This window comes from Lepisosteus platostomus, unplaced genomic scaffold (assembly GCF_059453375.1).
Source record: "Lepisosteus platostomus isolate fLepPlt1 unplaced genomic scaffold, fLepPlt1.hap1 Scaffold_200_H1, whole genome shotgun sequence".
NCBI classification, from domain to species: Eukaryota; Metazoa; Chordata; class Actinopteri; order Semionotiformes; family Lepisosteidae; genus Lepisosteus; species Lepisosteus platostomus.
Window position 1 is genome coordinate 25516 of NW_028291581.1, and position 26793 is coordinate 52308.

At 45.1% G+C, this 26793-nt stretch overlaps 4 non-coding genes across 4 annotated transcripts; all 4 read right to left on the reverse strand.

The window, feature by feature from the left end:
- Window positions 1–6324: 6324 nt before the first annotated feature.
- trnas-cga (transfer RNA serine (anticodon CGA)) lies at window positions 6325–6406 on the reverse strand. The gene has a single exon. It is a non-coding gene; the product is annotated as a tRNA-Ser (tRNA).
- A 3136-nt stretch (window positions 6407–9542) lies between these two features.
- Window positions 9543–9659, reverse strand: LOC148636086 (U5 spliceosomal RNA). The gene has a single exon (XR_015932603.1). It is a non-coding gene; the product is annotated as a U5 spliceosomal RNA (small nuclear RNA).
- Window positions 9660–14787: 5128 nt separating this feature from the next.
- On the reverse strand, window positions 14788–14859 carry trnag-ucc (transfer RNA glycine (anticodon UCC)). The gene has a single exon. It is a non-coding gene; the product is annotated as a tRNA-Gly (tRNA).
- A 10323-nt stretch (window positions 14860–25182) lies between these two features.
- trnas-aga (transfer RNA serine (anticodon AGA)) lies at window positions 25183–25264 on the reverse strand. Its single transcript has one exon. It is a non-coding gene; the product is annotated as a tRNA-Ser (tRNA).
- Window positions 25265–26793: the final 1529 nt, after the last annotated feature.

Here is a 26793-nt window from a genome sequence, read left to right on the forward strand (position 1 = left end):
AAAATACGTTCATTGTCTTCCAATCGAGTCGAGTTGACATTGGAAGCTTGCCACGCCCGGACTGTTACACCAACGCATTAGCATGTTGAAGCGATTTCATTGAGGAGGCCATCTACTAGTTAACACTGTACTTCCTACTTTGAAAATACCTGTGAAATTGGTTTAATTCGTCACAGCCAGCACTCCGGCAGAGAGGGGGGTTGTACTCGTTAATGTCTGATGACATACAAGTGGAAAGATTACAGATTTTAATCGTCTTTTTTCTGAACCAGGGAAAATCTGATCATGTTTCTCTATAACAATAATAAAAAACTTTATTTTCAATTATTTTACATATCCCGCTTGCACATCGCATGACTTTAATAAATCTATTCTTTATTAATACTAAATAAATAATACTAAAAATACTTCAGCAAATAGGTCACTTGATTTTTGGAATAATTCCAAATAGCACAATGATCCACTGGCATCCCTGAAGTCTGTTTAGTGCATAATCTTCCAAATACAATCACTAAGCAATTATAAGAATTATACCATCCTACTTCTTTGTGATATCCTGTAAAAACTAAACCTATTTTTATAAGGCTTTTACTCAAAAGATTTCCAAACACACAAAGCATTTGTGAAGTACTATAGTATTTCTAAAGGTTACTGGTACAACATCAATCATTAAAGCTTAACAATAAAGTTTAGATTGCTGACTATGGACTAACTACATTAACTAACTGCAATGCAACACTATACATTTTACAAGAATATCTGGTTGAATTCTTGCATTTGTAGCCAATTTAATGCGAGAGAAATAAGCCAATTTAATTATTTCACAAAAAATAATGTGATATAAAATGGATGTTTTTAACTTTATTGTAGTGTTTTAGAAACTAATATGTCTTCAAAAATGGTTGTTTTTCACTCCTAGGAATGAAAGCTGTTGTTATATAATGTTTATTTTCAAATTTTGAAAAATCAAAGGATTCTAGCTTTCTCCCCTTTCAGGCATCGGACACAGAGAACCTCATGGTTTTCCTAAAAATCATTTTTTATGTTCCCTGGTGTTCCAAACTTAGTTTTAATCAATTTTAATTTGTTATTATGTTAAAAACAGGGTAATAAATTTCTAATTGGACTATAAATAATGTCATATTGTCTGCTATAAAACTGATGTTTTCAACTCTATTGTAGAGATTCTAGAATCAACTAATAGAGAATTGAAATAAAAAAGGGCATAAGAAAACATTACCAACAACGACCACAAGATGGAGATATTGTCTAGACATTACCAACAACGACCACAAGATGGAGATATTGTCCAAAGAGGCAAGAAGGGCAAAGCTGCGATAAGGTAAAATCATTTTTTGAAAGAGATTGCTGTCAGAATGCACAACTGAATCCCAAACAGAATCTCTAGTCAAATATGATCATTTGTGAAACAGGCAAATGAGTTTCTCAGGTGCCCATTGCTCATTTTCAGACACATTTATGCAATACTTTCACCATGCGTTGAGCAATAGGGATTAAAGATACCAGAGGTAAGGTTTAAAAGTGATTCTGAGGTGCAACACATCAGCGATACAGCTAGGCATCTGAAATGCGGGGTTTGAGAGCCCTTCAGGGAACACCGTACCCTAAAGGTACCTGAAGTCCACTAGTATAAGCATTAAGTCACTGTCACCCCTGTTACAATGTGATTGCTACATATCTTCATTTCTTTGGTTTTTAAGGAGTAAGAGTGCAGGGGGTCTAAATCTGCGATCCAGTGTGTTGAAGTATTTCACAACACTACCTGTAGCCCGTATGGAAATAAATACTAATTCTGATTATTGCCCTGGGCATGTACCAATAAATCACTGAGCATATATCACTGTGTTGAAGCTAGAGACCTGTATGTAATATTATGGTGCTAAAATGTCATTTTCACATATATTAATGTAATAAATGATTGCTTATGCTTAATAAACAAATCTAATTAAAATAAAAACTTAAGTTTTGTATTTGTCTTGTACCATAGAACATGATTTTCTTTGTATTTCAAGCCCACAAAGTGTCCAAATGATGCACGACATGATATAAGGAAGATTATCACATGAAAAATCGGTATTATCTTTCTCATGAAAATGCATTCCTTTCATTACTTTTTAATTTTTAAAATGAACTCAAGTTGTGTATAATGTAATAATTTAAGTAGAATAGATTCTAATAATATAATGATCCAGTGTGTTGCACTACTTCACTGCTTCACTGTTCTATGCCGTCTGGAAATAAATCCTCAGACTGCTTACTGCCCTGGGCTTGTACCAATAAATTACAGGAGCACATCTATATATCACTGCGTTGAAGCAGGAGACACACAATCACTGCAAACACATCCTAAATACAGTGTTCCAGCACCTTTGACCTCATCCAGAACGTATCATTTCTTGAAAGGGATTGCTGTCTGAATGCACATCTGAATCCCAAACAGAATCTCTAGTAATATACGATCATTTGTGAAACAGGCAAATGACTGTCTCAGGGGCCCATTCCTCATTCTCAAGACACATGTATGCAGTACGTACACCATGCATTGAGCAAAAGGGATCAAAGACACCACAGGTAAGGTTAGAATTCATTCTGACTATATTCTAAAATATTGGACTCATATTCTTATGATGGCAGACATGATGCTGCGTTTAAAACCGGGGTTAATGGACATTATATGACTGTCAATTCTGTTTTGTTTTGGAGACACTTGGCTGCCTATATGGTACAGTGCAGCGTGAAGGAAACATTTTCCAAAACTGTGTCAGCTCAAAAGTTGTAAGAGAACCTCTCCAGCTGCTTTAACTCTCTTCATTTTTGTCATTTAATTGTCTGTCGGCACTATGTGGCAGCGTTGCATGACAACCCATCTCACCACGGAAAGGAACCTAACAGCTTTGGTAAGAGAGGAGAAAAGGACCTGGCCAGTAAGGGGCTCGAACCCACGACTTTGACGTTATTAGCACCATGCTCTAACCAACTGAGCTAACCGGCCTCACGACAGTGGTCCTCTCTGTGCAGCGCCTTTTACTTCCATTGACAAATGATAGCAATTCGAAGAGAGATCCTTCAGACCAGCAAGCAAACCCACGGCTATTTCGGTTTTCTATCTAGGCAACGTTGGTGTCTGCAATAGCATACATGAAAGCGTGATGCAATTTCTGTGGCTACATTTGTTGCACGTCATGCACAGTAAGAGTGTTTCTAACACCAAATAAAAAGTCAACAATTAGCGATCACGCCTTCTCCTCAGTTAACCCACTGAAACCCTTGCTGTTAACAGTTCTTTACTGCGTGCTTTAAGAACACCTACATAATGTGTCAGTTCTTTCAGCTTTATTCATTAGGTTTTCAAAGGCATAAGTAGAGCACCAGAGGCGCGAACGTAAGATGTGTGGTTATCTGAAGAACTCATTTCCATGGCAGCAGGGCCAAGTGATTCAGCGTATTTATAGTACCAGGAATGGAGAAGCGGCACTTCGCCTTTGCCGGGGAGGCACAAGGATACGTGTGGCAGACGCCATAGTCGGCAGGATTCAAACCTGTGCAGGGAGTTCGCAACGGATTTCAAGTCCATCGCCTTAAACACACGGCCACGACTACAGCAAGCTCACCCCCGCCGCATTCCTCCTATAATCTAACACAGAGTGCGAGGTGGCTGCGGAAACTTTTTCAAAGTCGCTCTCCGTTAAAAAAAAAAAAATACCTTTGACAAAATACGTGCCGGCAGACAGACATGCCTCAGAGGGTTTAAGGCTGGCTTCACGTTCAAATGATAAAGTCTCCCCGTCCGGATGTCAAAATGGAACTTTGGCAGACAGAAAAAACATCAACAAACCACAAATGTGGACAAGGATTTTACAAGCTGCACCACACTGCACTTTCCAAAGCATTTACATTCCTGTTAGACGCAGGAATTGCCTTTGATTTGCGCGCTTACGAACGCCATGGAAAACGAAACAAAACTAAAGCCCTCAGCTCCTGCACTTGATTATAATGCCGTTACGTGTCGAAGCAGGAATTTATGTCATCCTACCACTGCAATACGGGGAATAGAGGGAAATGAGCACACGCTACGTATGTCTCAATCACTCCCTAGAGTCGTAAGGCGCATTGAAGGGTGCACACCCATCATTAATCGTTGCGCCTCTGTGAAAGGAAAGCTCTTGAGCAGTCTTTGAAACAGCTCGGATGAAACACTTGATTGCTTCCATGTGCATCTGGAGCCCATTTCTTATTTTCACTTCACGCCGCCCAAAGCATTTCTAAAACAGGAGATTCGTGTTTGGGAATGCGCCCTGCCCTACGAATAAAACAGGTCTACGGGTCTGAAACCTGCTCCACGGAAAACAGTTCTGTTGCGCTTTTGATCAAAGGGAGATTCGCTGTTCTTACTTTTTGATGACATAACACCCAAAGGGGCTTCTTTGGAGCTGGATTCCAACCAGCATCCTAAAGTTTCTTGGCGGTATCCTTTACAGTCCTCTGTTTGGTCGACAAGGGACAGAAGGGGGCAGCTTTCCTCACACACACAGTGCAATGTACTGTAGTGTTCCCGTTCATTGAATTCGCAGTTCTGCATCAGACCTCTAACTCGTTTCCTTAGCTTGGATTTAAGCCATGAAGCAGGCTTCTAGTCTATAACACAGTATATAGTCCACAGTCCACAGTATATGGACCCTCCGTGCGCCATCAGTCCGCACTCCGGACTCTGAATCCTGCCATCCGAGTTAAGATCTCGGCGGAACCTGAGGCGCAGTTCCTTCTTAAAACGTAATCTGGTGAGCATTTCTAGAATCGTACTTGTATAGATGCAGCCTTTAATGTGTTGCTAGGTTAAAATTGATGACTTCTTGTATTTCAGTAGGTAACTGCCCTCTTGATTTCAGATTCAATTTCTTTATTACAGGGGCGCTTTTATGAAGACAGAGTCATGTTCAGGTACTTTGCTTGATGGAGGAAGCTCATTTCGGACTCTGTGATCTGCTCACCTGGAAAGGTCTGCTGTACTACTAAAAGAGAGAAGTAGAGTCTGGAAGAAGGGAGAATTTTATGATGCTTTGGAAGGTAGGTTTTTTTTTCTTTGAAATCGAAATGAATCAGAATATCAGTGCAAAAGACAAACTCTTGGTTTGGTTTAAAGAAATATGGTTTTAAAACAGACAAAATGTAGAAAACAGGTGTTTCTCACTTTTGGAAAAGAATGGACCGGGGGTAATAGTTTACTAGTTGCAGTGCTGAGCTCACCGGGTTGCAGTCCTGCAATGTCACACGACGGCCAGTGGCGCAATAGATAACGCGTTTGACTACGAATCAGGAGATTGTAAGTTTGACTCCTGCCTGGCTCGGGTCGTTTTTAAACGCATCGGGCTACTCCCCTAAGTAGTCTGTGCTACTTACTGCATTGTAATCGTACTCAGTAAGAGATTTCCTTCATGTAAATGAACTGCACCTGACAGCTTTAGGAAATCACCTGGGCTCAGTACGGTGCTAAGAGCTCAGCGTTGCTTTTGTTCTAATTAGCACGCACTGCATCGGCTATGAACCCGAACTTTTCAATTATTCCGATCAGTAAGTCAACACGTAGTCCACATGAAAGGTAGAAATATTCTCTTGTCTGTCTCTTGTTTGTATAGAACTGAATGTCCCTGACAATGTACTGTTAGTTTTAATTGAAGAACGGCATTTGTGTTCAAATATACCAGACAAGTTTATGTAACTGCTCTTGCGACACTAAGTTGTAATTAGTCAAGAAATAAAGTCGAACAACAGCTGCGAGTTTGATTCTGAACGTATGAGATTGCAGCGCCTTTTACTTCCATTGACAAATGATAGAGATTCGAAGAGAGATCCTTCAGACCAGCAAGCAAACCCACGGCTATTTCGGTTTTCTATCTAGGCAACGTTGGTGTCTGCGATAGCATACATGAAAGCGTGATGCAATTTCTGTGGCTACATTTGTTGCACGTCATGCACAGTAAGAGTGTTTCTAACACCAAATAAAAAGTCAACAATTAGCGATCACGCCTTCTCCTCAGTTAACCCACTGAAACCCTTGCTGTTAACAGTTCTTTAATGCGTGCTTTACGAGCACCTATATATTGTGTCGGTTCTTTCAGTTTTATTCATTAGGTTTTCAAAGGCATAAGTACAACACCAGAGGTGCGAACGCAAGATGTGTGGTTATCTGAAGAACTCATTTCCATGGCAGCGGGGCCAAGCGATTTAGCGTTTTTATAGTACCAGGAAAGGAGAAGCGGCACTTCGCCTTTGCCGCGCAGGCATAAGGAGACGTGCGGCAGACGCCATAGTCGGCAGGATTCAAACCTGCGCGGGGAGTCCCCAACGGATTTCGAGTCCATCGCCTTAACCACTCGGCCACGACTACAGCGAGTTCGCCATCGCCGCATTCCTCCTTTAATCTAACACGGAGTGCGACGTGGCTGCGGAAACCTTTTCAAAGTCGCTCTCCGTTAAAAAAAAATAAATACCTTTGACAAAATACGTGCCGGCAGACAGACACGCCTCAGAGGGTTTAAGGCTGGCTTCACGTTCAAATGATAAAGTCTCCCCGTCCGGATGTCAAAATGCAGTTTTGGCAGACAAAAAAAACAGCAACAAACCACAAATGTGGATAAGGATTTTACAAGCTGCACCACACTGCACTTTCAAAAGCATTTACATTCCTGTTAGACACAGGAATTGCCTTTGATTTGCGTGCTTACAAACGCCATGGAAAACGAAACAAAACTAAAGCCCTCAGCTCTTGCACTTGATTATAATGCCATTACGTGTCGAAGCAGGAATTTACGTCATCCTACCACTGCAACACGGGGAATAGAGGGAAATTAGCACACGCTACGAATCGTCTCAATCACTCCCTAGAGTCGTAAGGCGCATTGAAGGGTGCACCCCCATCATTAATCGTTGGGCCTCTGTGAAAGGAAAGCTCTTGAGCAGTCTTTGAAACAGCTCGGATGAAACACTTGATTGCTTCCATGTGCATCTGGAGTCCATTTCTTATTTTCACTTCACGCCGCCCAAAGCATTTCTAAAACAGGAGATTCGCATTTGGGAATGCGCCCTGCCCTACAAATAAAACAGGTCTACGGGTCTGAAACCTGCTCCACGGAAAACAGCTCTGTTGCGCATTTGATCAAAGGGAGAGTCGCTGTTCTTACTTTTTGATGACATAACACCCAAAGGGGCTTCTTTGGAGCTGTATTCCAACCAGCATCCTAAAGTTTCTTGGCGGTATCCTTTACAGTCCTCTGTTCGGTCGACAAGGACAGAAGGGGGCAGCTTTCCTCACACATACAGTGCAATGTACTGTACTGTTCCCGTTCATTGAATTCGCAGTTCTGCATCAGACCTCTAACTCGTTACATTAGCTTGGATTTAAGCCACGAAGCAGGCTTCTACTGTATAAACGTCTAGAGGAATCACAAACTATTTGAGAGGCCATCATCCCAGGGGGAACTGACAAAGTCTATCCCTAAACACCTAGTGCAGTCTCTCGAGAGACTGTCAAAAATCGCTTTCTCCGTTTGCGTTGCAAGTAAGTGAAAACGCGGTATCAACCCAGAGCCACTTGGCAGCACGGGCATGTAAATACTGTTACTGTCACTGCTCGATACCGACGTTAGGCTACTATACCATGTTCAGCCACCGCTAGAAAATGAACGGCTCTAGTACCGGAGCAAAGAACAGGAGGGCCAACACCGAACGGGCACAAGTGTCAGACAAGGAGAGCGACAAGAATGGGACTCGACCCCATGTGTACAGAGCACAATGGATTAGCAGTCCATCGCCTTAACCACTCGGCCACCTCGTCAACAAAACTGGGCTGTCCTGACATGGGTTGGCGCACTCCAGTTGATCTTTTTCTTTTTTTTCCCTCATACTCGAGGGTCATTTTCCTGTTCCACATGCGATTTCAACATTTTCCTTGGGAGATGTCAAGCCAGCAAGCCACTACTGTGGTTCAGTGGCCAGTGTGGAGTTCAGTGGCCCTGTTGTACACAGAAAGCACATTGAGCTCCTTGGACATGAAAAGTTCCAGATAAAAGCCATTTGTCATCCTTTCTCTTGGTGTCGATGTTGCTATTGTATGTAAAGGTGGCAACTTGCTCAGCGAGCAGGCGGAGCACACACCGAATGCAGATGTGTCTGAGTGGTGTGTCCAAGTGGCTGCAAAAAGACAGCACTCCCAGGGCGCCGTGGCTTAGTTGGTTAAAGCGCCTGTTTAGTAAACAAGAGATCCTGCGTCTGAATCCCAGTGGTGCCTTTTTTTGTTCTGTGTTCTCGAACAGAACTGGTCATTATGGACAACCGCATACGTCTAGACTTAATTAAATGCAAGTATTCATTTCCTGTCTTGAACGACTTGTTTTTCTTAAAATGGATGCAACTTGCAAAATATGAAATACAAACCTCGCTAATCAGCGCTCGCGGCTGGCAAAAAAAAAAGAAGTCAGCAATGTTTTTTTCTTTAACCTTAAGCCTGCTAATGGAGAAGAACCTAGTCGCCATATCACATACATCCGTTTCAACGATAAGAAGGTAACAACTATCCTCACTCCAGTGTAAATCTCACGTTGAGGGCATATTTTTTTCCACTTTACCATGAGTCGGGCACAGCTGCACAGAGGCGAGAGCAGAGCAATGAGGTCACGGGGACAGGGGAGTCACACGCTGGCGGTTTGAACACGCGGAAGATCACTGAGGGATCCACAGTATGTGGACCCTCCGTGCGCCATCATTCCACACTCCAGACTCTGAATCCTGCCATCCGAGTTAAGATCTCGGCGGAACCTGAGGCGCAGTTCTTTCTTAAAACGTAATCTGGTGAGCATTTCTAGAATCGTACTTGTATAGATGCAGCCTTTAATGTGTTGCTAGGTTAAAATTTATGACTTCTTGAACTTCAGTAGGCAACTGCCCTCTTGATTTCGGATTTAATTTCTTTATTACAGGGGCGCTTTTATGATGACAGAGTCATGTTCAGGTACTTTGCTTGATGGAGGAAGCTCATTTCGGACTCTGTGATCTGCTCACCTGGAAAGGTCTGCTGTACTACTACAAGAGAGAAGTAGAGTCTGGAGGAAGGGACAATTTTATGATGCTTTGGAAGGTAATGTTTTTTTTTCTTTGAAATCGAAATGAATCAGAATATCAGTGCAAAAGACAAACTCTTGGTTTGGTTTGAAGAGATATGATTTTAAAACAGACAAAATGTAGAAAACAGGTGTTTCTCACTTTTGGAAAAGAATGGACCGGGGGTAATATTTTACTAGTTGCAGTGCTAAGCTCACTGGGTTACAGTCCTGCAATGTCACACCAGGGTCAGTGGTGCAATGGATAATGTGTCTGACTATGGATTAGGAGTTTGGAGGTTCGACTCCTGCCTGGCGCTGGTTGTTTTTAAACACATCAGCCTACTCCCTAAGTAGCCTGTGCTACTTACTGCATTGTAAGAGCGATTGTGAGCGGTTTTGTTTTCTCTCTTTGACCAGCCCAGCTGCGCCCCACCCAAAGGCAGGGAAGCACAAAAATTGTATGGAACTCATTCATGCTCCTCTCCATGGAAATCTTTAGTAAAAGGCAAAAGATTTGTACGAGATGAAGAGAAACCAGAGTGCGTGGCTGGACAGCTGCAGGAGCCCAGGCCGCCTTCAAGCCCTCTGCCCTGCCGGTCGTGGTTGGCAATGCACCTGGCCTTACAAACGAGCCAGTGGGGCCCGTTCAGCTCCGGGCTCATCGCCTGCGGCTCTCGGCTTACCTGGCAGGGGAGATACCTTGATCAGCCTGTAGTTGGTGTAGTTGGATTGTTTTCTTGTTTTCTGGAAGCAGTGTTTGTTTTGCAGTTTGAGATGGCAACCTTTGGATCCCGGAAGAATGCTGTACGTTTTGAGCTTTTGGATGACCTCTTCATGGATCGTATGCAGTTAGGCAGAAAAGTGTTACAGAAGGAACTTGGCTTTGAACCTCGGCACTTGGATTTCATCTTCGCTCTCCCAGGTCAGAAAGCATTTGAGGTTGTTTTTGCTACCTATTCTCTGTTTGAACAATGTGTGGATGTGTTTGAGGCAAAAAGAGGGAAAGTTCCTGCCCTTGAGAAGATCAACTTGCAGCCTCTGACACAGAGAGAGAGGAAAACGGTGCATGTTGTTATGTTCTCGGAAATGGCAAAGACGGAGGACATTCACACCTGGCTTAAGCAGTACTGCACAGTCCACCATGGAACTGAGGTTAGAGATGTTGACGGTATAAAAACAGGAGCAAGGAAATTCAAGGTTCGCTTGCTACCGGACAATGTAAATGGAGGCTTAAGGCACCTGCCCTCTACAATCCGGCTGGGCGCCTGCAATGGCTATGTTTTTTATGTGGGACAACCAAAGGTGCGTCGGCGCTGTGGTGCTGTGGGACACCTGGCATCGTCCTGCACTGTGAAATGCTGCAAGACCTGTGGCAAACAGGGACATTTAGCCTCTGACTGTTCAATGCTGCCAAAGTGCAATTTATGTGGCTCGGAAGGACACGTTTTTAAGAACTGCCCTCAAGCCTACGCCAATAAACTCAAAATGAGAAAGGATGAGGCAGTGCTTGTTTCAGCCAAACCGGCCCGAAAAGCCAAAGCAAACAACAAGTCAAACAAAGAACCCTTGTTGAACAAAGAGTCTCAGCCTCCAGCCAGGATCAGTCCTGCTGTGGCTCCGGGGCCGGTGGAAGAGAAATCCACTACGCTCCCACAACCGCAGACTGCACCAGACAAGCACGAGGGTTTGAAAACCCCAGAGAACAGCGAGGACCCCTCCCCCACTCCTGCTCCTCAGAACGAGGGCCATTGTGGGGCCCCCACCGGTGGAGCGGGTCCAGCGACGATACCCAGGATTCAGCGGAGCTGCTTTTCTCAGACTCTGCAAGTGCTACAGATGCCCTCCTCTCCTCCATCCAGTCCGTCACGGAGGATCTGCAACAGCTGGTGGGTGAGGGGGAAGAGGAGACTGGTGCATCGGCTGCACCCCTTTCCCCTCAGTGCTACCAGGAGCTGGACTTGAGGAAAAGGAAAAATGACTCTGTTTTCTCCCCGAGCGAGGAGGAAGGAGAGCATGGCGATGGGAACAGCTGGAACCCCTCCACCCCTCCCTCTACCCCCTTCCTTGAAATGGACTCCGTGAACGCTTTTACTGCTGCCACCCTGATGAAGGCTCATTCAGAGGATGGCTGGCAGGAAATTGGTAAGAAGAAAAAGAAAAAGAGAAGGTAACAGGTGAGACCGAAGAGAAATGTGTTTTGTAAAGACTGGTTCCACTTTCTTATGTAATATGGCTCTAAACATAATTTCTCTTAACACCAGAGGTATCAATGACAGAGTTAAATGCCAGTGTGTCTTTGATTACCTCCAGCAGAGAGAGGGAGATGTGTTGATGTTGCAGGAGTGTGCTTTAGCCTATCAAGAGAGGTATAAAAGCTTTGAAGATAGGTGGGATAAAGGGCCTTCTGTTTGGTCAGGGGACAATAACAACAGAGCCTCTGCCGTGGCCATTCTTTTCAAAGGATGGGCTTTCAAATTGAAAAGTATTCAGAGGGTCATAGATGGCAGGTTGCTGTGTGTGGATGTGGAATGGGGGACCGTTAACCTGCGGCTAATCAATGTGTATTGTCCTACTGACGTGGGAGGAAGGGTGGAGCTACTCAAGGCACTCTCTCCCCTATTGTTAAGTAGCACAGACGTGATAGTGGGAGGGGATTTTAATTGTATCTTAGAGCACACAGACAGGCAGTCTAGCTCTCCGATAAAATTGGATTCCAGCTCACTGGCCCTGCAAAACTTAGTTCAAGACTTTAAACTCTCAGACACATATAGATGTATATATCCCACAACAGCAGGATATAAATGGTCAGGGAGGAATAGCAGCTCCAGAATTGACTATTGCTTTGTCTCAGAGAGAGTGAAAGTTGTTGGGGTCACTCTTCAGCCTGTCTTCTTCTCAGATCATCAGGCTTTAGGGTGTAGAGTGGAACTCAAGGGCGGGACTGTCTTTGGCCCAGGCCTCTGGAAACTCAACACTAAGCTGCTAGAGAACGAGGGGGTAGTATCCCGCTACAAGGAGAAACTATCACAGTGGCTGTCCTTGCAGTGTCTGTACGGGTCAGTAGGAGAGTGGTGGGAGGAGGTGAAGATGAGGACAAAGGCCTTTTTCATGGCTGAGGGAAGGAAGGCTGCTGCCAGACGGAGAGGAGTGCTAGCCAGGAAACAGAGGCAGCTGCAGCGTCTCTACACGATGCTGCACAGTGGCTTCGCTGTGCTCGAGGATATCACCCTTTTAAAAAAGGACATCCGGAGCATAGCCGAAGAAAGTAGTCGAGGAGTGCTGTTAAGAAGCAGAGTGCAGTTCTTGGAAGAAAATGAGAAGTGTACTCGCTTCTTTTTCAGGAAAGTGGTAGGCTCCAAGTCTGTCATGGAAAGTGTAGTTGATGAGGAGGGACGAGAGAGAACAGAGCCGAGTGCTATCCTCTCCTGCACCAAGGCCTTCTACTCAAGACTGTACAGCTCTACAGAGGTAAAGGATGAAGAAATTCATTTTTTTACCTCAAAGCTAGAAAACGTTTTGAGTGAAGAAGATAGGGAAGTACTTGAGAGGGATTTGACAATAGAAGAGCTGAGACAGGCTATGGAGAGCTTACAGAAGAGGAAAACTCCGGGTGCTGACGGGCTCCCTAAAGAATTTTATTGCACCTTTTGGGATCTGCTTCAGGATCCGCTACTGCTCCTATTCGAGGGAAGCTATAAGACAGAATTGCTGCCTGACTCCTTAAGAGAAGGCACTATCTCTCTCTTGTTTAAGAAAGGAGCAAAGAATGACATAAAGAACTGGAGACCTCTCAGCCTGTTAGGCGTGGACACTAAGATCCTGTCCAAAGCCCTTTTCCTGCGCCTACAAAATGTAGTGGCCTCACTGGTAGGGAAAGAACAGACTTGTGGGATAGCAGGACGCCTGATGAGCGACAACCTGGCCTTGTTGAGGGATGTCTGTCTGTACTCAGAGGATCGCTCCCTCCCTCTGTGCATTTTAGGTGTAGACCTAGAAAAGGCCTTTGACCGCCTAAACCGGCAGTACTTAACATTGGTACTTGAGCACATGAATTTTTGCCCCATCATGAGAAAGTGGATTAACCTGCTGTACACAGGTAGCAACAGCAGAGTAATGGTTAATGGCAATAGATCACACCCCTTTGAAGTCTGTTCAGAGGTGAGGCAGGCCTGCCCATTATCCCCCTTGTTATTCGTTTTGGCTATGGAGCCCTTAGCCTGTGCCTTGCGCCAGGATCAGGCCATTAATGGGATATCAGTGCCTGGAAGTGGGGGAGGAGAGGTAAAGACATCTCTATACATGGATGACCCTGCTCCTCTCTGACAATGCCTCAATTAGCAGAGCTCTGCAGTGCTGTGATCGTTTCTCTTTGGCTTCATCCGCAAAAATTAACAAATCTAAGAGTGAGATTTTTTATCAGAACTGGAGGGAGCCAAAAGAAGGACATGATCTCAGGCTGCAAGAGAAGAGAATTAATTTACAGGTGCCATTCCCCGGCATTGTGGCCATTGTCGGTGCTCACACGCGATAAGATAAGGCGGAGGAGAGTGGGGCATGCCCAGCGGCAGACATTCAAGGAGGGGGCAGTGCGAGGTGAGGTGAGGTGAGGTGCGACACCCCGGAGCCCCGACGCAGCTAATGCGGAGCACTTGTTGGACTGGCATCGAAAGGACGTGTGCGCACGGAGCGAGCCTTCCCTGCGGCGGAGCGCGGGAACTTTCTCCCCCCCTCCCGCTGCAGGAGTTGTGTGCGCTGCAGCGGTGCCGAGAGAAAAGCACAGAAGGCAGCAGGCTCTGGAGAGCAGGTAAGAGATGGAGCCTTGTGGGCAGGCGAGCAGGCCCGTTTTTTGGAAATTGCTGAAAAGGTTTGTTCGGTGTGTGGCAGGCGCACGTCGCGAGCTTGCGTGGCGATCTGCCGGTCTGGAGTTATGCAAATGAGGCCGAATTGCATCCCGGGACATGCTGCGAATGCGCAACGGTGACTGCAGATGTGTAGGAAACGGTGCGCTCGTTTTCTTGTTTTGCCCACACTTTTGAGTGTTAGTGTGGCGTGTGAGTGTGCGAAAGAGTGGGCCCAGCAGGAGGCGGTGGCGTGCAGGGCGAGGAGGTGGCCTAGGCTGCGCAATTTGTGCTGTGGGTGCGGGCCTCTTGCAACTTGGTTTATTTGGTTTATTTATGGTTCGCATAAATAAAACCGGAAAAGAGGAATTTATTCTGCTTCCTGTGCGTGCAGTAGTTACAAAGTTGAACGTCTTTACACGATCTGCTGCAGTTTTCAGTGGGCGGGCTTTGTCAGATGGCTTGGAAAAACGCACTGTGTTTCGGCTCGGGAAACATCATGAGCAGTGTCCTGCATGTTTTCTGTGTATAGCTGTCTTTTAACGCATACAGAATTCATTCGAAATCATTGATTTCTCCAATTAACAAGGGTCCCTTTTTGAACCTGCCAGAAGCATTCTTTCAATGTAACAGATTTACTCCGGGGAAAGGCAGCATGACATTGAGAGTAGCTCAAGCTTTCAGCACCCGTATCGGACTGCGTGTATGCAGACACCGCTCAGAATCCCCTGTAAGATTCTCCTTCAATTCTGTTTTGCATTCCGTTTTTCAAAAGGCTGCGCTTTGCTAGTCACAATCCAAGGCTCATGACAGCATTTGAAACCAATCGCCACTGCGTTGGCCGGGAATCGAACCCGGGTTAACTGCTTGGAAGGCAGGTATGCTCACCACTATACCACCAACGCACGCCCACAGGTGCCCTGCAGGACACCACCAGAGAATGCTCACGATTTCGGAAGCTGTCTCCGGGACGTGGTGATTCCACACATCCTGAATAAATCATGATATTGTTAGTTGCTGTAGCTAGACGTTCAAATGAGTTTCAGGCCAGATGGACTGTTTCCTCCAGCGGTATAGTATTGCAGTGAGACAGCACGATGCCTGCAAGACTGTCACGCTAAACGCCACAGATTGTGTTTGTGTTGGACAGTTGGACCCTACAGTTGGACCCTCGTCGACAACCTGAATAGCTTATTCAGAAGCAGTGCTGGACCGGGAACGAACCAGCTTCTTCCCAGGCACAAGAGTGACTTGTGAGGACTCGCGGTCACACTCTGTGCATAGAGACTTTCTACCAGCCAGCCGGACTGCTGGTAGATCCCCTCGGAGCAACGACTGCCCTGCGCGCCGCAGTCAGATTCCTCCGCCCGTCCTACTCCGAGCTGCACCTTGACTGGTTGGCCGGTAGCCAGAGGACGCCGGGACAACGCCCATTGGACAACCGCTGGAACAGAGGCTGCAACAGAGCCTGTCAGCTGGTTTGGTGTTCGTGCCGGGAAATTCCAAATCCATACACAGTGGATAAGTAAACCCCATGTTCTACATTGCGTCTCGAGAATTTAATTGTACCTCAACACAAGTTGTTATCAATTTAATTCATGAGTAATGTATTTACTTCCGAGTTTAGAGTAACAGTGGGTAATAACACTGATTAGCGATTTGGTAACCGAACGATATATATTGACATATATTCTCTGTTGTGTATCTCTTTGTGTTTGCATCTCTTCGGGATTATATACCTTGTATATTGATAACCCTCACAGTAAGGTCTGCCACTCGTATCCAGGCAGACTAGTATATGTTTGGTGCACAATTTATATTAATAAATGTATCTAGTGTATTGAACCCCTGTGTGTGCGTTGTTAGTTGTTCTGACGATTGATTTTCTAAAAGCCCCAACGAACAACCTTGTGATTACTGCTACAATTAATAATTGTCTCAGTAAACCCATCAAACCATTACATTTAATGGCGTCCCTGGGTGGGTGAGTTTAGAATGAAATGAGAATCAGTCGCACAGAATAACTGAAGTTCAGCACAGCACCGCGGCTTCTATACGCGAATACCGGGTGTGCTGATAACTGCGTAAAGAAATCCCCCTGTTTTCTAGCGTTTAGTGTAACGTGTGCTGATTGGAAATCCATCTGCTCGGGTGTCTAGATTCCATACTGTATTTTGGAAAAAGAAAAAAAAAAGTAATACTCTTAAAGTTTCTCTGACGTAATGACAATGGCTGCTAAAATGTCTGAAGTGGAGTCGCTTATAAGTACTATTTCTAGCGACGACAATCCTGGTTACTGGAGTGGTATCGAAAAGTTGAACTTTGATGATATTGAGAAGCTGCAAGTAGATTTAGTAGCTAAGGTAGCGAACCAGCTTAACACAGGAGTGTCTGTGAACGCAGTTCTGGTCCTATCGAGTTTCACCTTAAATCTAGCTAAACAGCTGGAACTGTCTTTGTCCGAGCTGACAAAGTTTCAAAAGCTTCAGGGAACGCTAGAAAGATATAAGGTGGAGCGAGTCGAGTTGTTGGATATAATCAGAGAAAAGAGAGTGAAAAATGAGGAAAGTGAAGACTGACTCAGGGAAGTTTTAGGTAAATTAGATGACTTGTCTGCTAGAGAAACTGCGGCTGAGGTAGCTAGGAGAGACCTGGAAGGGAGCTCGAAAGAAAAAGAAAAAGAAATTGAGAGTTTAAATGAGCTCAGCCAGGAAAGGCAAAAGGAGTCAGATGCTGCCGTACTGGAAGCAAAATAGACTAGATCCCACTTCATGCCAGCCCACCTAGCAGCCCGGAGCGCTCACCCAGCGCGCCGGGAGGAGGTTTCTCCCGGCCAGGGTCTGTGGTCGGATCGGCATGGGGGAGATCGCCGAGTCCTGCGCGAAACGCAAGGGCGAGTCAGTTCAGGCATAGACCCCCTGCTCCTGATCACGGCCGTCTCCCTGCCCGCGGAGAAACCGTAAAAATTAACCTCCACTCCCTGAGGCAGTTAGCCAAAGATGTAGAAAGGTTTGACCCGTCAGTGTCAGGGAATAATGTGGAGACCTACATCGATGAGCTGAGATATACTTTGCAGTTTATGCCCGAAGCGTCCGAACAGGAAAAGGCTATGTAAGTAAGGAAAACTACCAGCCGAGCGATCCACGAGTGGATGTCTAGACAAGGACCGGAAGTCTGTAATAGCTTTGAGGAGCTGTGTCAGGCAATGATCGGAGAATTTTCGGCTTTTATCGATCCCATAGCTGCCGTGGCTGCTGTGCACCATATTAAGCACGAAAAAGCTGAAGCCCCTCGCGACTATTATCAGAGGCTTAGGCGCACTTATTTTGCAGGGCGGAATGAAGAGGGTTGCGAAGAGAACGTGAATTTCAAAGGTTTATTCATTGCTAATCTGCATCCCTCAGTCAGGAAAATGATTGTGATGCACACACAGCGATGAAAATGGCTGACATTAGAAGGTTGGCTCAAAAAGCCTGGGGAGCTGAAGTCTCTGCTTCCTCAGAGCGAAAACCTGCTAAAACGGCCGTGTTCGCCACTAAAGCCAGCAGGGTTGACGACTCGCCTCAGCTCGAGGCAGCTGAGGTTCCTGAGTTCGCTAAGCCCCGGCACAAAATAGGCAGGCAGGACCGCACTAAGCGTCAGAGCCGCCGTGAGCGCTACGGGGAAGGCAAGGGCTCAGGCAGAGTCTATCATAAGACTGGACGAAGGGAGTCGACTGCAGCCCGCCTGGCCAGGCTTGAACAAGCCCTGCCTGAGAGATCAGGACAGGGTAAACCTTCCGCACCGAATGCCAGAAGTGTGAATGAGCTTAGGGGGACCACGCCCCTTCTCACTGGAGGAGGCGGGGATCCGTCCCAAGCCCCTCCCTCAGTCTATCTGATTGGGTGGGAGGGTTCCTGCCTGGAAGAAGGCTGTGACTCTGAGTTGGGCGCTGACCCCGCCCCTGAAGTCAAAGAAAAGGCAGGCTTCCAACAATTCTTAGGGAATCTCAGCCAGAAAGGCAAAGCAAGGCGTATTTATATCAAGGTTTTTCTTGAAAACGTCTTAGATAGAGAAGCACTGATTGACACTGGGGCTGAAATTAGTTTGATGTCAGCCGATCTACTCAGCGAGCTCAAACGAGTAGCGAAAGGAAAAGGCATCAGACTTAAGGTAGAACCGTGTAAGATAGATATTTCCAGCTATACCCAGGATCATGCCAGGATCACACACCGAGTGTGGGTGGCACTTAGGTTCGGGCCAATGAACATGGTGCATCCTGTTTACATCTCTAGGTTAAAAAGAGAGCCACTACTCATTGGCCAAGACCTGCTTGACAGGCTGGAGCCTCTGGTGGACTGCCAGCGTGGAAAATTGTGGGTTCAGGTCAAAAACCCTAAGCCTGTTGCACAGCAAAAAGGGGGATTCAGTGGTTATGCTGTGATCACACAGTGCCCACTGAACACTATAGCTGAGTTGGAGGTTCCTCCTGGTTCCTCTGGACGAGAATAAATGTCTCTTCTTGCTTTCCAAAACTACAGGGAAGTCCTGCCCAGGCCAGCACTCCCACGGTCTCCCAACTACAGGAGCAGTGCTCCGAGCAGCTGCTTGACCCGCCAGGTAAAGCACACCCCCTTTTCATCCCTGAAGAAGAGTGGATCTCCCTGTCCGGTAATGAATGGGAGTCCTTTCTGTGCACCCTGGTACCTCAGGGGGTCCAGGACTACCACCCCATGGTGGTGGGAGGGGGTCCAGGTGGCAGAAGTGCAGGTTGATGATGTAATTCTTAGCCTCAGCTCTGAGAAGTCCATAATCAGTGAAGGTCTGTTCGAGGACCTGTCGCGAAGCTGTCAGGTGACCCTGGTGACGCAGTCACAGGTTCTGTGGTGGGCACCCCCACCTCATAGGTCCATTTGGAGCAAAGGAAGCTGTGTAGCTTCCATCTCCATCGGAAAAAGGAAGTTTGCTCACTACTTCCAGGTAGCACCTCAGCTGACCCATTCGGTCTGCATTGGTGCAGACCTATTGGTTCGACTGGGCGCCCAGCTGGACACAGTAAACAGTGTGCTGTGGAAACGGGTGGACCCAGATGCCCACTCTCTAAGCGGTGACCCCGAGAACATTCGGTCAGGTCAGACGATTCCTCAGGCCTGCCAGGTAGTAAACGAATCGGACCTGATCGTTCCTGCGTCAACAGCAGGGTTTCCGGTACGCCTTGTCCTAAAGAAGGGACAGAGAATGGACGCTGAGATGGTTTTCTTCCAACCATCAGCTCAGTTTATCAGACTGAACCTAGCAGTCTGTTGTACCCCCAAACTGGAACGGAATGGCCGAGCCACCTGCCTGTTGGTGCAGAACATAGCAAAACAAGATGTCAAAATCCCTGCTCGCACTGACATGGGACTGGAATTGACAATAGTTTCTATGATTTCGAACTGGCCATCCCAGTACTGGGGCAGCTCCCTGGTCCCTTGGCTTCATAAAAGCGCCACTGTAATAAAGAAATTAAATCCAAAATCAAGAGGGCAGTTGCCTACTGAAATACAAGAAGTCATCAATTTTAACCTAGCAACACATTAAAGGCTGCATCTATACAAGTACGATTCTAGAAATGCTCACCAGATTACGTTTTAAGAAGGAACTGCGCTTCAGGTTCTGCCGAGATCTTAACTCGGATGGCAGGTTTCAGAGTCCGGAGTGCGGACTGATTGCGCACGGAGGGTCCATATACTGTGGATCCCTCAGTGATCTTCCGCGTGTTCAAACAGCCAGCGTGTGACTCCCCTGTCCCCGTGACCTCATTGCTCTGCTCTCTCCTCTGTGCAGCCGAGCCCGATTCACGGTAAAGTGAAAAAAAATATGCCCTCAACGTGAGATTTACTCTGGAGCGAGGATAGATGTTACCTTTTTATCATTGAACAGGATGTATGTGATGTGGCGACTAGGTTCAATTTTGTATCCTCTTTAAAAGATTAAGGACTGGGGTGAGCGTGATTTACCACCCTTTCAGCTAAGAACCCGACGTGCGCACCGTTTAAGCTGCATAGACTCGGTCGTTTAACTCTTCTCCATTAGCAGGGTTAAGGTTAAAGAAAAAAAACATTGCTGACTTCTTTTTTTTTGCCAGCTGCTAGCGCTGATTAGCAAGGTTTGTATTTCATGTTTTGCAAGTTGCATCCATTTTAAGAAAAACAAGTCGTGTTAAAGACAGGAAATGAATACTTGCATTTAATTAAGTCTAGCCGTAGGCGGTTATCCACTGGGATTCAGACCCAGGGCCTCCTGTTTACTAGACAGGCGCTTTAACCAACTAAGCCACAGCGCCCCGGGAGTGCTGTCCTTTTGCAGCCACTTGGACACACCACTCAGACACATCTGCATTCGGTGTGTGCTCCACCTGCTCGCTGAGCAAGTTGCCACCTTTACATACAATAGCAACATCGACACCAAGAGAAAGGATGACAAATGGCTTTTATCTGGAACTTTTCATGTCCAAGGAGCTCAATGTGCTTTCTGTGTACAACAGGGCCACTGAACTCCACGCTGGCCACTGAACCACAGCAGTGGCTTGCTGGCTTGACATCTCCCAAGGAAAATGTTGAAATCGCATGTGGAACAGGAAAATGACCCTCGAGTACGAGGGAAAAAAAAGAAAAAGATCATCTGGAGCACGCCAACCCAGTTGGGACAGCCCAGTTTTGTTAACGAGGTGGCCGAGTGGTTAAGGCGATGGATTGCTAATCCATTGTGCTTTGCACGCATGGGTTCAAATCCCATCCTCATCTGTTTCCATTCTGTTTTTGATCCCTATTGCTCAATGCACAGTGAAAGCATTGCATACATGTGTCTGACAATGAGAAATGGGCCCCTGAGACAGTCATTTGCCTGTTTCACAAATGATCGTATTTTACTAGAGATTCTGTTTGGGATTCAGATGTGCATTCGGACAGCAATCCCTTTCAAGAAATGATACGTTCTGGATGAGGTCAAAGGTGCATCATTTGGACACTTTGTGGGCTTGAAATACAAAGAAAATCATGTTCTATGGTACAAGATAAATACAAAACTTAAGCTTTTATTATAATTAGATTTGTTTATAAAGCATAAGCAATCATTTATTACATTAATATATGTAAAAATAACATTTTAGCATCATACGTTTAGTATATTTAGTCCCTAATGCTGAAAGAAATGATCATAGAACATGACTTCTAACCTTACCTGCGGTGTTTTTGATCCCTATTGCTCAATGCACAGTGAAAGCATTGCATACATGTGTCTGACAATGAGAAATGGGCCCCTGAGACAGTCATTTGCCTGTTTCACAAATGATCGTATTTTACTAGAGATTCTGTTTGGGATTCAGATGTGCATTCGGACAGCAATCCCTTTCAAGAAATGATACGTTCTGGATGAGGTCAAAGGTGCTGGAACACTGTATTTAGGATGTGTTTGCAGTTATTCTGTGTTTCTAGCTTCAACCCAGTGATATATATATATATGCTCACTGCTTTTTTGGTACATGCCCAGGGCAATAATCATTATGAGGATTTATTTAGATATGTGCTAGAGGTAGTGTTGTGAAATTCTTCAACACACTGGATCGCAGGTTTAAACCTGCACTCTTACTCCTTAAATACCAACAAATGCAGATATGTAGCAATCATATTGTAGCTGACACTCATTTGCCTGTTTCACAAATGATCATATTTTACTAGAGATTCTGTTTGGGATACGGATGTGCATTCTGACAACAATCTCTTTCAAAAAATGATTTTACCTTATCGCAGCTTTGCCCCTCTTGCCTCTTTGGAAAATATCTCCATCTTGTGGTCGTTGTTGGTAATGTCTAGACAATATCTCCATCTTGTGGTCGTTGTTGGTAATGTCTAGACAATATCTCCATCATGTGGTCGTTGTTGGTAATGTCTTCTTATGCCCTTTTTTTATTTCAATTCTTTATTAGTTGATTCTAGAATCTCTACAATAGAGCTGAAAATATCAGTTTTGTAGCAGACAATATGACATTAGTTATAGTCCAATTAAGACTTTATTACCCTGTTTGTAACATAACAAATTAAAATTGATTAAAACTAAGTTTGGAACACCAGGGAACATAAAAAATGATTTTTAGGAAAACCATGAGGTTCTCTGTGTCCGATGCCTGCAAGGGGAGAAAGCTAGAATCCTTTGCTTTTTCAAAATTTGAAAATAAACATCATATAACAACAGCTTTCATTCCTAGGAGTGAAAAATAACCATTTTTGAAGACATATTAGTTTCTAAAACACTACAATAAAGTTAAAAACATCCGTTTTATATTACTTTTAGTATTTTTAGTGAAATTAGTCATTTATTGCACTATTTTTAATATAATCTCTAATTAAAAGTGAATAGAATTAAGTTTGGAGCAACAAGGAACACAAAAAAAAAAGATTTTAAGGAAAAAAATGATGTCTTCTGTGCCAGGTGCCTGCAAGGGGAGAAAGCTAGAATCCTACCCAGGCTCCTGGAGCTCTGTCCTGGCTAAAGGAGGGTGAATCCATCCCCTTCAAAGCTCCATGAAAAAATGATCATTTAAAATTTGAAAAAAAAAACATCATATAACAACAGTTTTCATTCATAGGAGTGAAAAACAACCATTTTTGAAGACATATTAGTTTCTAAAACACTACAATAAAGTTGAAAACATCCGTTTTATATTACATTAATTTTTGTGAAATTAGTCATTTATTGCACTATTTTTAATAAAATCTCTAATTAAAAGTGATTAAAATTAAGTTTGGAACAACAAGGAACACAAAAAAAAAGATTTTAAGGAAAAAAATATTGTCTTCTGTGCCAGGTGCCTGCAAGGGGAGAAAGCTAGAATCCTACCCAGGCTCCTGGAGCTCTGTCCTGGCTAAAGGAGGGTGAATCCATCCCCTTCAAAGCTCCATGAAAAAATGATATTTTTAAATTTGAAAAAAAAAACATTATAGAACAACATCTCTTGGTCAACAGAGTGCAAAAATCCAACTTTGAAGAAAATCCATTGACTGATCCCCGAATCCTGAAGTTTCTTTGCATGATATCGGGCTTGCAACCACTTTCTAGAAAATTATGAAAAATGCCAAAAATGAAAAAAAAGTTATCAATTCTAGAGCCTAAGAGGAAAACAAGACAAATGTATATCTCCAAATAATTTTATGTGCTTCAGAAGAGCCCAGGAAAGTTTTTTGCATACATGAAACCACGCCCGTTTGCACGTAAGCAGACATGGTTGCACACACGACTGCATGAAAGCACGCGTGCATGCGAAGTCATCCTGTTGAGCATTTGAAAAGCCGCACCACGCCGCACTTGAAATAGCTCTTACCTTAGTGGTAGATGCAGGAATCGCCTTTTTATTTACGCTCTTACCAACGCGATGGAAAGCAAAACAAAGGAAAGCAGAGCAAAACAAAACGAACAAACGAAAACCCTCACGTCCCGCACTTGCATATAACGCCGTTACGTGCCCAAGCGGTATTGTACGTCATCCTAGCACTGCACCCCGGGGCGTACGGTATATGGGAACGAGCACACGCCATGAATCGTCTCGAATCAGTCTCTACAGCTGTAAGGTGCCTTGAAGCGTGCACCCCCAACATTCTTCTTTGCGCATCTGTGAAAGGTAAACTCTTGAGCAAACTCTGAACCAGCTCTAAGGAAACTAATCCGATTAGACGTTACTTTGACTCATCTTTTTACGCTCAGTGCTGGTTTGCTCAAACTCCAGCTAGGGTTAGTGTTAGCATTCCCACGCTACTTAGACACTTTGTTTACGCTCAGTGCTGGATTTTGGGAACTTCAGGACGAGTGGGAATTTTCTCCTATCTGTCAATTCTGTTTTGTTTTGGAGACTCTTGGCTGCCTATATTGTACAGTGCAGCGTGAAGGAAACATTTTCCAAAACTGTGTCAGCTCAAAAGTTGTAAGAAAACCTCTCCAGCTGCTTTAACTCTCTTCATTTTTGTCATTTAATGTGACACTCGATGTATAACTGGAGCCTCACATATGCAAATGGTGAGGATCCAGTTCGACACCCAGTTCGACACCACTTTACAGTATATGACAAAAGCATGGCAGACTGTGCCGGACCGGCAAATAACTTCCGCTTATTTTTACCATATTAAACATTGGAAATCCAACCACTTTCATTTGTGACACTTGATTTTGGCTCCACCTAAGACACTCTTAAATCTTCAAACACTTTTCTCTTCTCCCGCAACACTCTTGTCTGTCGGCACTATGTGGCAGTGTTGCATGACAACCCATCTCACCACGGAAAGGAACCTAACAGCTTTGGTAAGAAAGGAGAAAAGGACCTGGCCCGTACGTTTAGGCGTTATTAGCACCACGCTCTAACCAACTGAGCTAACCGGCCTCACGACAGTGCTCCTCTCTGTGCTGCAAAAAATCAAACTCAGGGAATTTCTTTTGCCCTCCTTTGAATAGAAAGCCGTGTAATTCAGTGTACGGGCTTTCTCGTGCAGTTTCATGGTTCTTGTAACCCAAATCCTACACTGGCCTGAAGTGCCCCCCCATTTCACAGCATTTTTCAGCTGATTTAAAATGTACCTAAAGGAGAAGCATTATTGAAGACCATCAATTACCAAGAGCTTTTGTCAAAGGTTTTGGTGGTCATTTTGAATGACCACAGAGCGCTGTGACCTCGGTTTTACATCTCATCCAAAAGACAGCGCCCTTTTACAACACAGCATATCCGTCACTATACTGGGGCATTAGGACCCGCACAGACCTCAGGGTGAGCGCCCCCCCGCCGGCACCATTAACACCGCTTCCAGCTGGAAGCTTTGTTTTTCCCTGTAGCTCACCCTCATCCGGGTACTGACCTGGCTCACACCTGCTTAGCTTCAGTGGGTTTTCAGTTGCGAGTTGCAAGGGGATGCAAGTGATGGAGCCGCTCGCTGCAAAAGCCACTGCATTGGCCGGGAATCGAACCCGAGCCTCCAGCGGGGCAGGCAAGAATTCGACCACTGAACCACCAATGCTCAGTGCCTGGGCCTTCAAAAAAGACGCTTTTTTGGTGCTCTGTGCAAAAAGCGTCGACATCTGCTTCCAGCTGCAAAATGCCATTCGCAGACGCTGAAGAATTTATTTCCAAGGCAGCGGGTACAAGCGATTTGGCGTTTTAAAACCACCAGGAACAGCAAAGAGGCACGTTTCTTTGCTTGCGCCGGAACACAACGACAGGAGGTGGACAACGTAGTCGGCAGGATTCGAACCTGCGCGGGGAGACCCCAATTGATTTCTAGTCCATCGCCTTAACCACTCGGCCACGACTACAGCAAGCCCCGCCGCGGCTGCGTTTTTGATACAATCTTACCTGGATCGCGAGGCGCCGGCGGAAGCCTATTTCAAAGTCGTTCTCCGTTTCAAAAAAACATTTCCAAAATACAAGCCTTGCAGACAGACACGCCTCAGAGGACTTAAGGGTGGCTTCATGTCGGAATGATAAAGTCTCCCCGTCCGGACATGAAAATGCCACTTTGTTACACACAAAAAAAGAATCAACAACAGAGAAATGCCCACAAGCATTTGAAAAGCCGCACCACGTCGCACTTGAAATAGCTCTTACATTAGTGGTAGACGCAGGAATCGCCTTTTTATTTACGCTCTTACCAACGCGATGGAAAGCAAAACAAAGCAAAGCAGAGCAAAACAAAACGAACAAACGAAAACCCTCACGTCCCGCACTTGCATATAACGCCGTTACGCGCCCAAGCGGTATTGTACGTCATCTTAGCACTGCACCCCGGGGCGTACGGTATATGGGAACGAGCACACGCCACGAATCATCTCGAATCGCTCCCTATAGCTGTAAGGCGCCTTGAAGCGTGCACCCCCAACATTCTTCTTTGCGCATCTGTGAAAGGTACACTCTTGAGCAAACTCTGAACCAGCTCTAAGGAAACTAATCCGATTAAACGTTACTTTGACTCATCCTTTAAGGGACCCTTGTTAATTGGAGAAATCAATGATTTCTAATGAATTCTGTATGCGTTAAAAGTCAGCTATACACAGTATAGCTGCTCATGATGTTTCCCGAGCCGAAACACAGTGCGTTTTTCCAAGCCATCTGACAAAGCCCGCCCACTGAAAACTGCAGCAGATCGTGTAAAGACGTTCAACTTTGTAACTACTGCACGCACAGGAAGCAGAATAAATTCCTCTTTTCAAACTGTCAAAGGTTTGCTTTGCGAACCCTGCAGGACATCGCACAATCTCTTTTGAACGGGGACAAACGATTTCTTATGGGGCGCAGTAAGTACAGACGTTTAAAAAGCTCCACTCATGCCGACGATGCAGCATGAAGGAGCGCAACCTAACGTTTGACAGACAAAAGCCGGGCGCCGCTACGAGCAATATGAAATCAAACTGACAGCACAGGGCGTTTCCCGCTGACTCAAAAGTGATCTCGACAGACGCTGTTCTCTGCATAAAGCCGAAAGAGCTAAAGAGCGTTTCTGTTGAGACGTAACAAGTTCGTTTCTTTCTACCATGATGTCACCACGACAAAATCTGTCTTTAAACACCTTGCTCTCGCTTTCGCTTTCGCCGATTGTATTGCAAGCCCGCGGAAGCTGGTGTAGTGTGCTCTCACGAGGCACCAGTTCTGTAGAGTTTGGGCATTTACGGGGACAATTATTAATTGTAGCCAAAAATTATTTTTGTGTAAGTCACAAAAATAATTATTTTAATGGCTTTAGAATCCAACTATGCGATATAACTCAAACAACGCACACACACAGGTACTAATACACGAGGATACATTTATTAATACATAGAATATGCATGTAAACCTAACAGATCTT